The following is a 13,724-nucleotide window of genomic DNA, read 5'->3' as shown; positions in this document are numbered from 1 at the left end:
GCTGTAATCTAAATGCAGGGGAGGGTCTGGTAATAGCCCTCTGGCACAGGACTTGTGGCTCATTAGCATAATTTAAAAAATGATCCCATTCTTCTGGTGTTCCAAAGCACAGGTCATCACTGACAGTCTCCGTTTGTTTACCGAGGTTACCGGCGTCACCTCCCTGCCACCGGGCCATGCCTGCTACAAAAGTAGTTGATGCAGTAGCAAGTAAGCGGCTATGATTGGGACAGCACTACTGACCTGCGGAAACAAAAAGAAGGCAGCATTGGCTCGCGGCATCACAGGAGAACAGAAGCCTAGAGTAGGTGAGTATTAGTAGTTTATTGTGTTTTAAGCCCCCCTCAAATTTCTGGGCAACTCTTTTAAGTTATTGATGCAATGTTCATAAGAAATGACATCTTCTAACTGGCCTTAACCTACTTAAACAGGATCTACTGCAACCACCTCCACCTATTCAATATCTTTGCTTCCTTTAATAGGTATTGCTCCACTGATATAGCTGTCATTGTTTCTGTAGTTCTCACTATTCCTGAGTAGTCAGGACTATTATTATCAGTATTCAATATGCTAAATAGACTTTCTACTGTCAGTTGGGCGACAAACCAGATCTTCCCATATGAGATAAGAGCTTATTGTGACTATGGGGTGTCGAAAGTAATGGCATTGCTTGCTTAAAAACTGGGGGGACTGCAAAAGAAATCTTACTATGCTAGATTCAGTGGAGCAATGTACATTGTTGGGTTGAGGTATTAAAACTTCCCCTCCAAATTTTATCCAACCTTTCTGAATATACATATCAATTCAACCTGCTTTTGCCTAACTAGCTCCATGAAAATGCATTCCATGCATATTGTTTTCCCTGGGATGTATGATGTCCTACATTAAGTTAAAACCTTCACCATAGAAGATAGTATGACAGGCACTGACTAATGTTACCAGAAAAAAAAAAACATGACCGCAATCCTTATCTTTTCACACTGTCCTATTGCGTTCTAGTCTGTTAATATTTTTAATGTATTAATTGTACATTTTGTTTTTCATAGTTGTGCTGAGTACACACAAGTTATCCAAAGTCCACAGCTTTGTTTCACTGCAAAAAAATGTAAGTGACAAATTCTAATAGAACTTTGACCTGACATTTGTTAATATGGTAGGTATGTTTTTCCAAATTTGTAAAGAACTGTTTGTACTCTGGATTATTAATCTATGACTAAACTTTGTACCAGAAACTCATCAGGCTGCTTGTGATGTTTTGTAGCAAATCAATGTTTACCATCCATTGCTGATCATACTATATTAAGATGTAGAGCATCATTATTCATTTCATTCCTTAATTGAATTTTGCTGACAAATAGAATACTATATGTAGCTTGCATAAAAATAGACAGAAGACACATATATAGCCAGATAAACATAAAATTGATTGGTATATAGATACATATAAGAAAAGAAAGTCCAAGGCAGCACTGCATACATGTTCCTGATAAGGAGCCTACACGTCCTGCCAAGGCCTCCTGTAGGTACATGTAGAAGGCAGGCAGCACTCCAGTAAATGAAAAATGGAGGTGAAACAAGTACATTTCATTGTACAATAGATAGATATCATATAGATATACAAGTCAGAATATTTCTAGTTGCCCATAGCAACCAATCACAGCTCCCCTTAAAAATATTCATGAGCACTGGTAAAATGAAAGCTGAGCTGTGAATGGTTGCCATGGGCGACTAGAAATATTCTGACTTTCAGACACTTGCTAAATCTGCCCCAAAGTCTGTCACATTATAGCTGCTTGGAAGGGGTCAGGTTTTTTTTAAACTATCTTTTCACTAGGTACATATCTACAACTTTTTGAGACTTTTCAAAAAGTCTCAAGAGATGAATTAGTTGCAAACTGAAAAATGCTCTCAACCATACCCACAAAAAGGTAAAGAAAGGTAAAAATGTGCCCAAGACAGTAAAAATGGCCAATAAAGATACAAAGCAGATAATACAAATTGGCCGTAAAAGGTAGGCAAAACTCACCAAAGAAATGGCACAGGAACCAAAATACATCAGGCCCAATGTCTGCATATATATCAGTAGTTTGGATCCAGTTATCAGATTATTACTTAGTCTATGCCTAGGGGCGTAACTAAGAGATACAGGGCCCCATAGCAGACTTCTGAATGCCCCCCCCCCCAAATATACAAATTTATATACTCACACATGTGAGTTACAATCACAAACAGTATATACACCCATGAAGTATATATATGCAGATATACACATCACATATTCCCACATATATAGAGCATATTGTTAGGATTTGAACCGGCATCCTGTGGCCTTTCTAGTCAGTTTTCTACCATTGTGCTATGTAGCCTGATTGTTTTTACCTGCGTTCTGTATTTCTGGTTTTGTCATTCAGTATTTGCTAAGCATTGAGGTATATGCAGTTTATCCCTGGCTCTGTTCTGTAGGAATATGACCAACACACGCAGGCAGGGACTAGCTTGGAGTCCCCGTGGATTTGTTATGCGCACTTTATTTGATTTTATGTGAGTAGATTTGAAAAATAAATTACAGAATTTTTTGAACTGTCTATGCTATGTCTGTATTTTTCTCTCTATATAGAGGGGTATGCTACTAGGAGAATCCTGAGGACTAAAAATATATTTAAGCGGTTCCGTGTCTGGATGGTGCCTTATTTTCGTCTGAGGCCTTAGTGGTTCAACAGGTCAAGGGACTCCATGGAAGGATATATATATATATATATATGAATTTTGAATAAAAATGAGGGACTAGAAGTATATATAGAGCTCCGGTCACATGATATAATATTTCTCTTCAAATCCTTTAGATGCTATGGATCCATCCGGCACTGTCGTTTAAGCTCTCCCCACAGATAAGGTGTTGCATTCTTTAGATTTTTTAGGGACTAGCTTAGTCTTAGAGTAAGGGACACTTTTCCCTTCCCATTTTTCCTATTTCTAGCTGCTCACTTTATAAAGTTTCCTGCTTTCTTTTTAAGAGTGACACATATACACATTGCATTTATGTATACATACATAAAATACACAGATACAATACCATATACAGACATACACAGACCCAATACCAGATGCCCCCTGGGCCGCATAAAAACTGTAACTGTAGTTGTGCCCCTGTCTATGCCTCTTTCTTTATCATTGGGCAACACTGGAAAGAAGTCTGGGTGTCAAGGTATTTGCAAAATTACAAGGGGTTTAATTAAGTTACTTTTCGAGGTGTCTTGAGATAGAGAGTCAAAGCTTGGAACGGTCTTCCTTTGTCTACAGCTTTGAATATTTCCTTTTATTAAAATTACACTATAATCTGTGATAATAGATATTATTAATAATGCACATGTTCCCAATAAAATTTTAAGGTGATTGAGTCAATTTATAATTATGTTATATGGCAGGTTAAGGAAATGGAAGTTTTAATTTGTTTAATTTGCTGTAGACTTTATTTTCTTAGTTGTCAGGTCTCCACTTGTAAGCTATTTTGTTTATATTGTGATCTATGGGATTAGGTTTATAGTCTTTGGGCCACATGTATCACTCGTTTTTTCAGTTATTTTTGCGCCTTTTCGTACTGGCGCACTGTTTTTGCGCCATTTTGCGATTAAACGCCAAACTAGCCGCGCAGCTACAATAACCAGGTTTCCCTCATCTGTCTTACCAATCCAGATGTTTTGCTGTGCCTAATGATATTAATCATTAGCAAGTTGTTCATTTAGGCGCAAAAACAGGTGCAAAAACACTCCAGCCCGACGGTGGCGTAAACTGAGAAGTGACACTGAGCCCCTTTGCAGAACAGCTCATTTCTAGCAGCAAAGCTCAGCCAGACACTAGAACATATAATACAGACATTAGACACTCTGCAGAAACTAGAACAGATAATACAGACATTACATACACTGCAGACACTAGTACAGACATAACATACACTACAGACACTAGTACAGATAATACAGACACTACATACACTGCAGACAGGAGATGTAAACTCTATTTACAGTTCATCACCCTCTATTTACAAAACATTCTGCTAAATCCTGAGCTCAAAGCAAGAGCTGAGAACTTTGCAGAATGTTGCAGATACTACAGACAAGTGTTCCCCATGTAATTCTGCACAGTATCACCAGTGTGTCTGAGGGGGATACTGTGAAGAATTACAGGGGGGCAGCAGGAGACCAGCACTGGGGGATCCCCTCCAGGAGAAGCCCCTGCTGAGGAGATCACTGGGTGCAGGGTGTCACACACCTGGGTGCTGCTGTGAGTGTTATCTTCACGCTGGGATGTGGGAAAAGCAGAGAGGAGAGGATTACACGTAACTGCCCGAATCTAACATTACGCCGAAACTGCACCAAAATTGTATCTAAACTGTGTTAAAGTAAAGTGATTAATAAGAGGCAGGAAATTACCTTATCACAGTTGGTGATAATTCTGGCAAACAGTGCACCAGAATTTAGGTGCAACTACTACACTTAGGCGCAGAAAAGTGATAAATGCGGCCCCTTGTTTTTTGTATTTTACACCTTTATGTGAAATCTATTGCTATATCAGCTTTAGTTTAAGACACATCCTACTGGCTTAGAATGGGAGCCACTCAATTGTCTCAACGTTTTAGTCAAGGATGTATAAAGTCACCTACTTTTTATATTTTCAAGAAAAATTAGATAAAGAAAGGTTTGGAATTAGAAAATTAGATTATTTGGAAAAGCTGTATAAAAGGAAAGGTATTTCATCTATAACATGAAATGAATGTGTTAGGTGTTTATAAAGCAGTAAATAAAGTATTACTTCATTTACCACATGGGATTTCACAGTTTATGTGGGTACTCCAAATCCCCAAATTGTCATACAGTGTGGGTTTTTAAGGTAGTTCCTACTGCTCTAACTGCAGAATGCATCAGGCAGATCTAATATATTTATTAATGAAATATCGCAAATGTGTTTTGTTATTGGGTACATATTATAGACATTATAGTCATTATAGTGCATATGTTTAAAAGTAGGATAAGGGACTACCCGGATGTGATTTCATTGGAGGATTAATTTGTAAAGCGATATCGTATTATGTTCATAAAAATGTATTATCATTATTAATATTCAGTGCAGGTCTAAATCTTGATTATGTTATTCAGTTACTTTTTGACAAGATTTTCAGATTTTAAAATCAACAAAAATGTTCTTGATTCTAACAATTAAACTGCCTTGTCAATTCACCATTTGTCATGATTTTGTAACAATTGCTATAAAATATGCCAAGATTAAGTGATAAAATACAGTAGATACAATATAGCACAATGGAACAATTTTACTATACATCCGTGGCAAAACCACAATAAATCAAAATTTACATAAAAGTCCTGAAGATTACATGGCATAAGTATACTGCAAACAAAATAGAGTTTCTCTTTTCTATGAAAAAAATCATCTTAGAGCAACCTATTTTGTCCAGACATAACAGTATATCAGTGCAACCTCCTTTATATCTAGAGTAAAGATATGCATATCTTCATATTTTGTTTGTTACCATACTCACATTGTCAATTTGCTAAATAATAATAATAATAATATATGAACATAGAGCCAGAAAACTAGCTTGACTGCTGCTCGGGGCAGTAAAACCTACAGATTATCGATGCCAAAGCAATTGAAAAGAAATGTTATGGTCAATGTTTATTTTTTTCAAAAAACTATGGTCAGAAAAGGTCTTTATATAAAAGCAAACATGTGGGGAAGTACTGTAGTGGTCCTCTGTACGTCAATAGCAGTCTCAGTCCCTTGGAATTCTGGATAAATTGCTGGGAGGTACCCGATTTGCTAGTATGTAGGCTTTAGGTTCTTCTGGAAGTGTATGCTGATTTTACTTCAACTTTTAAAATAATAATTCTTATCGTTATTATTGAGGTTCACTGTTTTATAGCAATTCATACATTTTTTAATAAAATTAGGCATAACAGTGTGTCCATTAATACAGAAAATCTCCATAACCCTTCTGTTTCATATTGTGGACCATATTCTTGTGTATTTTATCCTAAGTGGGTCATTCAATATATAGTAAAGTATATGCTTATCTGCCGAAATTTAGTCTATTGCTTGGGTTCTTTGTAGAGTTTTCCATTCATCTGCTCATGTTAGTTAAATTATTTCTTAAATTAAATGAACTTCTTTTGTCCCCATGGGAAAAAAATGTATGAAGGGAAAACAAGCTTCTTTTCTTCAACATGGTTGTCTGGACTCTGAATGTGTCACATTAATAAACTGTAACCTGAGATCTTTTCGTATAAGATCTGCAGGGTCCTCCAGGCCTCCAATTGTTTTGCTAATCAAGATTATTGCTACCATTGAGATGTTGAAGTATAGCCAAACTGACAAAAAAAATCAGCTTCCCATGAGATAGTTCTGTATGTTTAGTCAGGGTGCCGGCAGATATTAACATATAAATGAAGTCTGTCTCTTAATAGATACAGAAAATATGCAAACACACACATACAAAACCTTATGCAATGTAAATCAAACAAACTTCTTTTCTCAACTCTTCCATGCAAATCAACAGAAGACAAGTAAAAAAAAAAGTTGAATTTGTACCAAACTATTTTATTTTTAAATACGAAAGAGAAAAAACTTTGCTCCCTGCTGATAGCAACAGGGGACTGATTGTGCCTTGAGACGTACAAATGGTAGAAAAAAAGAGGCACATCACCAAGTCAGCATGTCCTAAGCTCTTACATTCTGTAACAGTGATTCTTGGATACATCTCAGAGCGCACAGGCTAAAAGAGTTATCTTTTGCCTGGAGGTTGAACATATGAGAACATCATAGAAATCTGACCATGAATGATGCTATAAAAAAGGTCTAATTTAATACTTTGCTCATTGCATCTTCCAGATGTCATGTCCTTACATGGTTACATATTCTACTGACTTTTTAAATAAATGAAGACAAGAATTTTGGTAAATGAGAAAAAGTAAACAATGGCAGTTTTTTTTCTGATGTCTTCAGTATTCCCATATTATTATACTTTTTATTATTATAGTTTTGTGTGGTTTGGGGTGCCTGAAAATAAGCTTTTGTTAAAGGCATCAGTGGGGTCTTTTGTGGCACATTACCCTTAAGCTAGAGAAAAAGTGTGAAAATATATGATTCAGCAAAGCTTCTTTGAGCTTCATGTTAAAAAATGGATGTGTGAACAAACCCCAATACTGGAGTTCAATCACCAGGTATTTGACGGGTATGAAATTGTTAATCATGCCATGAAATAGTTTCACGGAATTCCTATTTGGACACTTATTATTGAACTGATACATAACTTACAATATAACCTTTTTTCATTCTTGCTTTATTGGTAAGAGCCACTTTATTAAAACCACAACGAAACAACCCAGTCAAAGTCACACAAATGCAAAGCAAAAGAAAAACCTTTGCAGGCCAAATCGAAGAGTTTGACCCATAAGGGGTTTATTTACATTGTTAACCATTGTTCTTAGAGCTATGAAGTTGTGATATAGTGCCAAATTGACCCCAATTTTTGCTATTTGTATAGGCTTTAGTGTGGGAATACCTTGACGTGCCTATGTCTTTAGCACCTAAGCCATATAATCTGCCAATACCCTCCCCTTCCAGACCACTGAGCCCACAGAATGTTTTACTCTAATGTGTTGAAGCCAGTTATTGACTGTATTGACATATTTCCATGAGACACCATGATCAGGGTCTGATTCAGCTCAAATTTTCTGTCTATACTTTTATATTATTATTTACTATTATTTGTTAGGCTCATAATCATTCTGTCGTGCCCCTAACTTAGGTTTCTTCCATCTTGGGTGTTCTCTTCTGGACATATTCAATGGTGTTTCTGGCATTGATAGTAGCCATAGCCCAATAGAAGCCCAGTCAACAAACATTTTTATTCAGTTGACTTGTAGCATCCTATTGGCTAAAAACATACCAGAATGATATCCTAGTGTGAATGATTTGTATTGACATACATTTTATCTTCAAAGGAGATCCTGCTAAAATCTGATGTGTCATTGAACTTCATAGCTCCTCTGTCTGAGGAAACTGAATTTCACAATACCATATTCTGTATTACATATCAGTATCCATTGTTAAATGTTACAAATAAACACAGATATGGTAATAAGTTGTTTCCTAATGTAAAACCAGCTTTGATTTCAGTAAAGTTTAGAAATAACATGTAAAAGAAAATACTACAATTTCTTGAAAAAAGAGCATCCAGAGTGGAAATTAATTGGAGCATTACTGACCAGGTCAACTTCAAAGGGAGAAACATGCCCTTGCTGTGTTTGTAGCAGTATGTGTCCACTTAAATTAGAAAGATCTAATTAATTTCTACAGTCAGCCACTTCCTGATACAGAGGTCCATGGGAAGCACATTATTTCCAAAGAAAGGGAATTGCTGCAATAGGATGGGAACAATGCACTAGCTCTCAGCTTACAGCATAAATAAGATATTAGATTTTTACGATAAATATTTTTAATAACTGCTTCTATATTGTTCTATAATAGAGAATAAAATTACAATGGATAATGTTAAGAGGATTTATAAATTTTACGTAACTCCTGTCATAATATCTATATACCTGTCAGTGGTTAAAGGGGTGTGCAAAGGACACCCACACACATGTGGATGTCTCTGGCACACCCCTCCAACCACTGACTTGGTAATGGTGTTCACAGAGTGGGTATGATAGCACATTCCGCTGTAAGTATGAAGGACATGGGTTAACTAGGGACAGAAGTTTTCAGTTGAAACTGATCTGCTAAAAAGGGGTAAGAAGATGCTTGGACAGAGGAACTGCTGTGGATATTGTGTACTTGCACTTTGCAAAGGCATTTGACACTGTTCCTCATAGACACCTGATGGGTAAAATACACAGGAATCTTTTGCAATTGTATTCAAAACTGACTAAAGGATTGTATCCAAAAAATTGGTTTCCAGAGTGCTGTACCCTGTTAAGGAGATCGCACTGGTTTCGGACGCCATCTTGTCTTAAGAAATCCCAAAATAAGGGACTGTCCGCCATTTTAAGTATTAGCCAAGGGTCACGCTGGGGGTCAAAGCACTGTCCAGTTCAAACTTCATTTTATGTAACCTGTTTGCTCGCCTGTCAGCTAATTTCCTTTGACATTTAATGAGAAGCCAGTCTGTCCTTCATCTTTAGTTCAATATTTTGATTTTTGATGCCAGTTTATCTCTTTCTTCTCAGGAAATTAGTATAAACAATATCTGTGTACAAGGTCCCTGAGAACTGAGCACAATTAATTCATTTTTTCCCAGAATGTGCTGATGACCAATAGCTTTGCAGTATACTATTCACTCCTCTTTGATGACTCTTCTATCTGTGATATTATGCATTTGAGAGATTAAACGGGAGAGAAGATCTTTACATACACTAAGAGACTGATGTGTCTTGGTTTTTATGTTCAAGTTCCTGGTACCAGGACAACCATGAAGGGTTAATTAGTACTCACCTTACAAAAGTCAAGAGGGCTGTTGGGGCCCTGCATAAAAATCCCTATCAACCCCAAGGTTCTGTGATGGATCCACTATTATTTTACTTGTTTATTACTGATATAGAGATAGTAATTAATAGCACTGTGTCTATTTTTGCAGACGACACCAAGCTGTGTAGTGTAATACAGTCTATGGAGGATGTTTATAGGCTGCAAATAGTTTGGGCATCCACTTGGCAAATGAGGTTCAATGTTGATAAGGTTATGCACCTGGGGATTAATAATCAACTTGCAACATATGTCCTTGGTGGAGTAAATCTGATAGAGTCCTTTGTGGAGAAGGACTTGGGTTTAGTAGATTAAATAACAACATGCAATGTCAATCAGCAACCTCTAAAGCCTGCAGGATCTTGTCATACATCCAAAGAGGTATAAACTCTTGAGATAGGGATGTGATATTACCACTGTACAAGACATTTTTACGGCCTCACCAGCGATATGCTGCTCAGTTCTGGGTACCAGTCCATAACAAGTATGCCCTGGATCTGGAGAAAAGCCAATTTGTAGGTATGCCTGTGATTTGCTGTTCTGGTCATGTGACTCTTCAGAATAAGAGTTAGGTAGCGCTTTCTGCTCATCGTAGACTCAGTCAGCTAGGCAGGGACTGGTGAAATAGCAGCAATTGCTTATTGTAGTAAAGGCTAATAATCCTGTCACTAAAGTATTCAGCCCCAAAATAATCCTAAATCATCATCAACAATAATACCTTTATTGCAAAAGTTGCACTTGTCAGTAAAAATTGCACTTTAATATACACTCACCGGCCACTTTATTAGGTACACCATGCTAGTAACGGGTTGGACCCCCTTTTGCCTTCAGAACTGCCTCAATTCTTCGTGGCATAGATTCAACAAGGTGCTGGAAGCATTCCTCAGAGATTTTGGTCCATATTGACATGATGGCATCACACAGTTGCCGCAGATTTGTCGGCTGCACATCCATGATGCGAATCTCCCGTTCCACCACATCCCAAAGATGCTCTATTGGATTGAGATCTGGTGACTGTGGAGGCCATTTGAGTACAGTGTACTCATTGTCATGTTCAAGAAACCAGTCTGAGATGATTCCAGCTTTATGACATGGCGCATTATCCTGCTGAAAGTAGCCATCACATGTTGGGTACATTGTGGTCATAAAGAGATGGACATGGTCAGCAACAATACTCAGGTAGGCTGTGGCATTGCAACGATGCTCAATTGGTACCAAGGGGCCCAAAGAGTGCCAAGAAAATATTCCCCACACCATGACACCACCAGCACCAGCCTGAACCGTTGATACAAGGCAGGATGGATCCATGCTTTCATGTTGTTGACGCCAAATTCTGACCCTACCATCTGAATGTCGCAGCAGAAATCAAGACTCATTAGACCAGGCAACGTTTTCCAATCTTCTACTGTCCAATTTCGATGAGCTTGTGCAAATTGTAGCCTCAGTTTCCTGTTCTTAGCTGAAAGGAGTGGCACCCGGTGTGGTCTTCTGCTGCTGTAGCCCATCTGCCTCAAAGTTCGACGTACTGTGCGTTCAGAGATGCTCTTCTGCCTACCTTGGTTGTAACGGGTGGCGATTTGAGTCACTGTTGCCTTTCTATCAGCTTGAACCAGTCTGCCCATTCTCCTCTGACCTCTGGCATCAACAAGGCATTTTCGCCAACAGAACTGCCGCTCATTGAATGTTTTTTCTTTTTTGGACCATTCTCTGGAAACCCTAGAGATGGTTGTGCATGTAAATCCCAGTAGATCAGCAGTTTCTGAAATACTCAGACCAGCCCTTCTGGCACCAACAACCATGCCACGTTCAAAGGCACTCAAATCACCTTTCTGCCCCATACTGATGCTCGGTTTGAACTGCAGGAGATTGTCTTGACCATGTCTATATGCCTAAATGCATTGAGTTGCCGCCATGTGATTGGCTGATTAGTAATTAAGTGTTAACGAGCAGTTGGACAGGTGTACCTAATAAAGTGGCCGGTGAGTGTATAGTTCAGGAATGTTGTCAGAGTGTATTGTGCTTTAATTCTTAGTTCAGAAGAGTATTGTTAGAGAATATTGCATGTTAATACATGGTCATAAATGTCTTGTGTGTCACTGAATAGAATCCAGTAATACCTTAATTGTCATAGTAGCTTTCATAGTATTGTTTGGTACTGCAGGTCTTTTAAAATGAAGAGAGCAGAAATTAAGGGACAGAGACATTGTGGCAGATTTACTTACCTGTTCCTGTCGCAATCCCGCAGTGCGTTGTCCGACAAGGATTCGGGTCTGCCGCGATTCACTAAAATCGTGCCCCCGAGTTCCTGCATCCGTCGCTTCTGCGCTAAAGGTCCGCCAAAGTTCACCTGCTTCTTCCCAGTGCTTGTAAGTGCGTGTCTTGCGACACAATTCTAAATGTTAAATCCTGCGCATTGTCCGAATCCGTCTGGTTGTCTGACCCCCCCATTTCTGTTGCGTGCAAGCCGGCGCCGATGCGCCAAAATCTAATTGCGTGCACCAAAATCCTGGGGCAATTTGGGGCCAAAGGGAAATCGTCAGGAAACCCGACGAAAATGCCCTCCGCGGACCCTTAGTAAATGAGCCCCATTGTTGTGGTGCTGCTGCTGGTGGGGATGATGGAGCTGCTGCAGAAAGATGAGGTCTTCTTTCTCTGGTTGCTACAAGTTAATCTGAAGCAGGTAGGTGCCAGGATGCACTGTGTGTACTGGTAGGCCCCAAAGGCCACATAAAGTTGAGACATTGGTCCTCAGCTGGAAGTGCAGAGCCCTCCATCCCACCCCCCTTCAAAATAGCAAAGCCGTTTCAGCTGCAAGTCAGGGAGCAGTCATTCATGCTGTACAATGTCTCACCTAGCTGTGAATCTGTGGACCATCCAACTGCTCTTGCCCGAGACATAGAGTTGCAAGAATACCAAGAACTTCTATTGGAGGATATGTGTTTATGATGGTGGACCATCAGAAAAGACCAAGGTGCAGCAGTAGGCACAAAGCCCTGTTGTCGACTGCTGATGCTTGAATCCAGGGACCCAGGAAACAATGGTCATCCCACAGTGTTTTTGAATCATGGTTGTCAGGATCTGAGGTTGTGGGTCTTCTGTACTACCGCGAAAGATGGCGTAAGCCGATACCTGGGAGTGGACTCTAAGTGGCATCTGGTTTTCACCAGAGCCTGCCACAAAGCGGGATGGACATTGTACCACCAGGTCGTTCCACAGGCACGAGTTTGCCTGCGGTGGTGGCCAAGGCGTAGTACAAAATGGTGGGGCAGAATTGTGGTTTGAGGCATACAGCACAAAGATCTGGTGGGGAATGCAGGAAGAGGCCGGCTTTTATCAAATTTCCTGGGAATGCCCAGCACCAATTAGCTGTGCACTGGCTCTTTAAATCTTCAAGCGTCAACGTGCAGTGTACATAAGCTGCAGCGGCTGAGACACCTAAAAAACTTTGAAACACCTAAGGTTCCCCTCCAGTTTGCCCAGTTTGTTCAACTGCCTCACAAGTCACAAGGCAATCTGTCTCCCTGGTAAGGGAGGATGTGACGCCAGCGCCATAACCAACAGCCCCACCATTACCAAGGCTGTCCACACCACATGCATCCAGCTTTACATCCTTCAAATCATGGAGAGAAAGCAAATGTTTTGCCTATTGCATGCACAAGCTGAGGTCCTGAATGGAAGCATTAACAAATTGATAACCTTTGAAATGTTCCCATTCAGGCTGGTGGAGACAGACAGCTTTAAAAAAATTCAACAGCTGCCCCAGAGTACTAAGTTCCCAGCTGTCAATACTTTTCCCAGCAGACAGTCCCAACCTGCACCAACAGGTTGTGGACAAGATCAAATATGTGCTGTGCAATGCTATTAGTACTGAGGTGCACTTCACAACTTTTAGACCAGTAATCATGAGCAGGGCATAACTGCTAACTGGGTTAATTCAGTGGCGGCTGGTCCTGAGGCAGGAGGATCACATTCTACCCCCACCCAGGATTGCCATAATTCTCTTTTTGCCTCCATTTGCCTCTTCCTCTTCTCCTGTTTTCTCATCCAGTCAGCACGCCATCCCCACAATACCAGAAGCCATGAAGATATGACAACAGGCTGTGCTACAACTCACCCGTTTGGGTAAAAGACCACACACCACATCGGAGCTGTGGACTGGGATCAAGGAGAAGACATGTGACTGG

The 13,724-nt window shown here is 39.5% G+C and overlaps 1 long non-coding RNA gene across 2 annotated transcripts in view; it reads left to right on the top strand.

The window, feature by feature from the left end:
- LOC140068945 (uncharacterized) overlaps window positions 1–13,724 on the top strand; it is a 52,567-nt gene that overhangs the window by 22,181 nt on the left and 16,662 nt on the right. The window contains exons 2-4 of one of the 2 annotated variants that reach the window (XR_011848645.1): window positions 146–308; window positions 1,047–1,105; window positions 2,618–2,747. This is a non-coding gene — a long non-coding RNA (uncharacterized lncRNA). Of the gene's footprint in view, window positions 1–145; window positions 309–1,046; window positions 1,106–2,617; window positions 2,748–13,724 lie in introns of those variants that run through there. The other variant, XR_011848644.1, reaches the window with a different exon arrangement.

This window comes from Engystomops pustulosus, chromosome 7, assembly GCF_040894005.1.
Source record: "Engystomops pustulosus chromosome 7, aEngPut4.maternal, whole genome shotgun sequence".
NCBI classification, from domain to species: Eukaryota; Metazoa; Chordata; class Amphibia; order Anura; family Leptodactylidae; genus Engystomops; species Engystomops pustulosus.
Note: the sequence above shows the minus strand (reverse complement) of the source record. Positions and strands in the feature narration are given on the sequence as shown.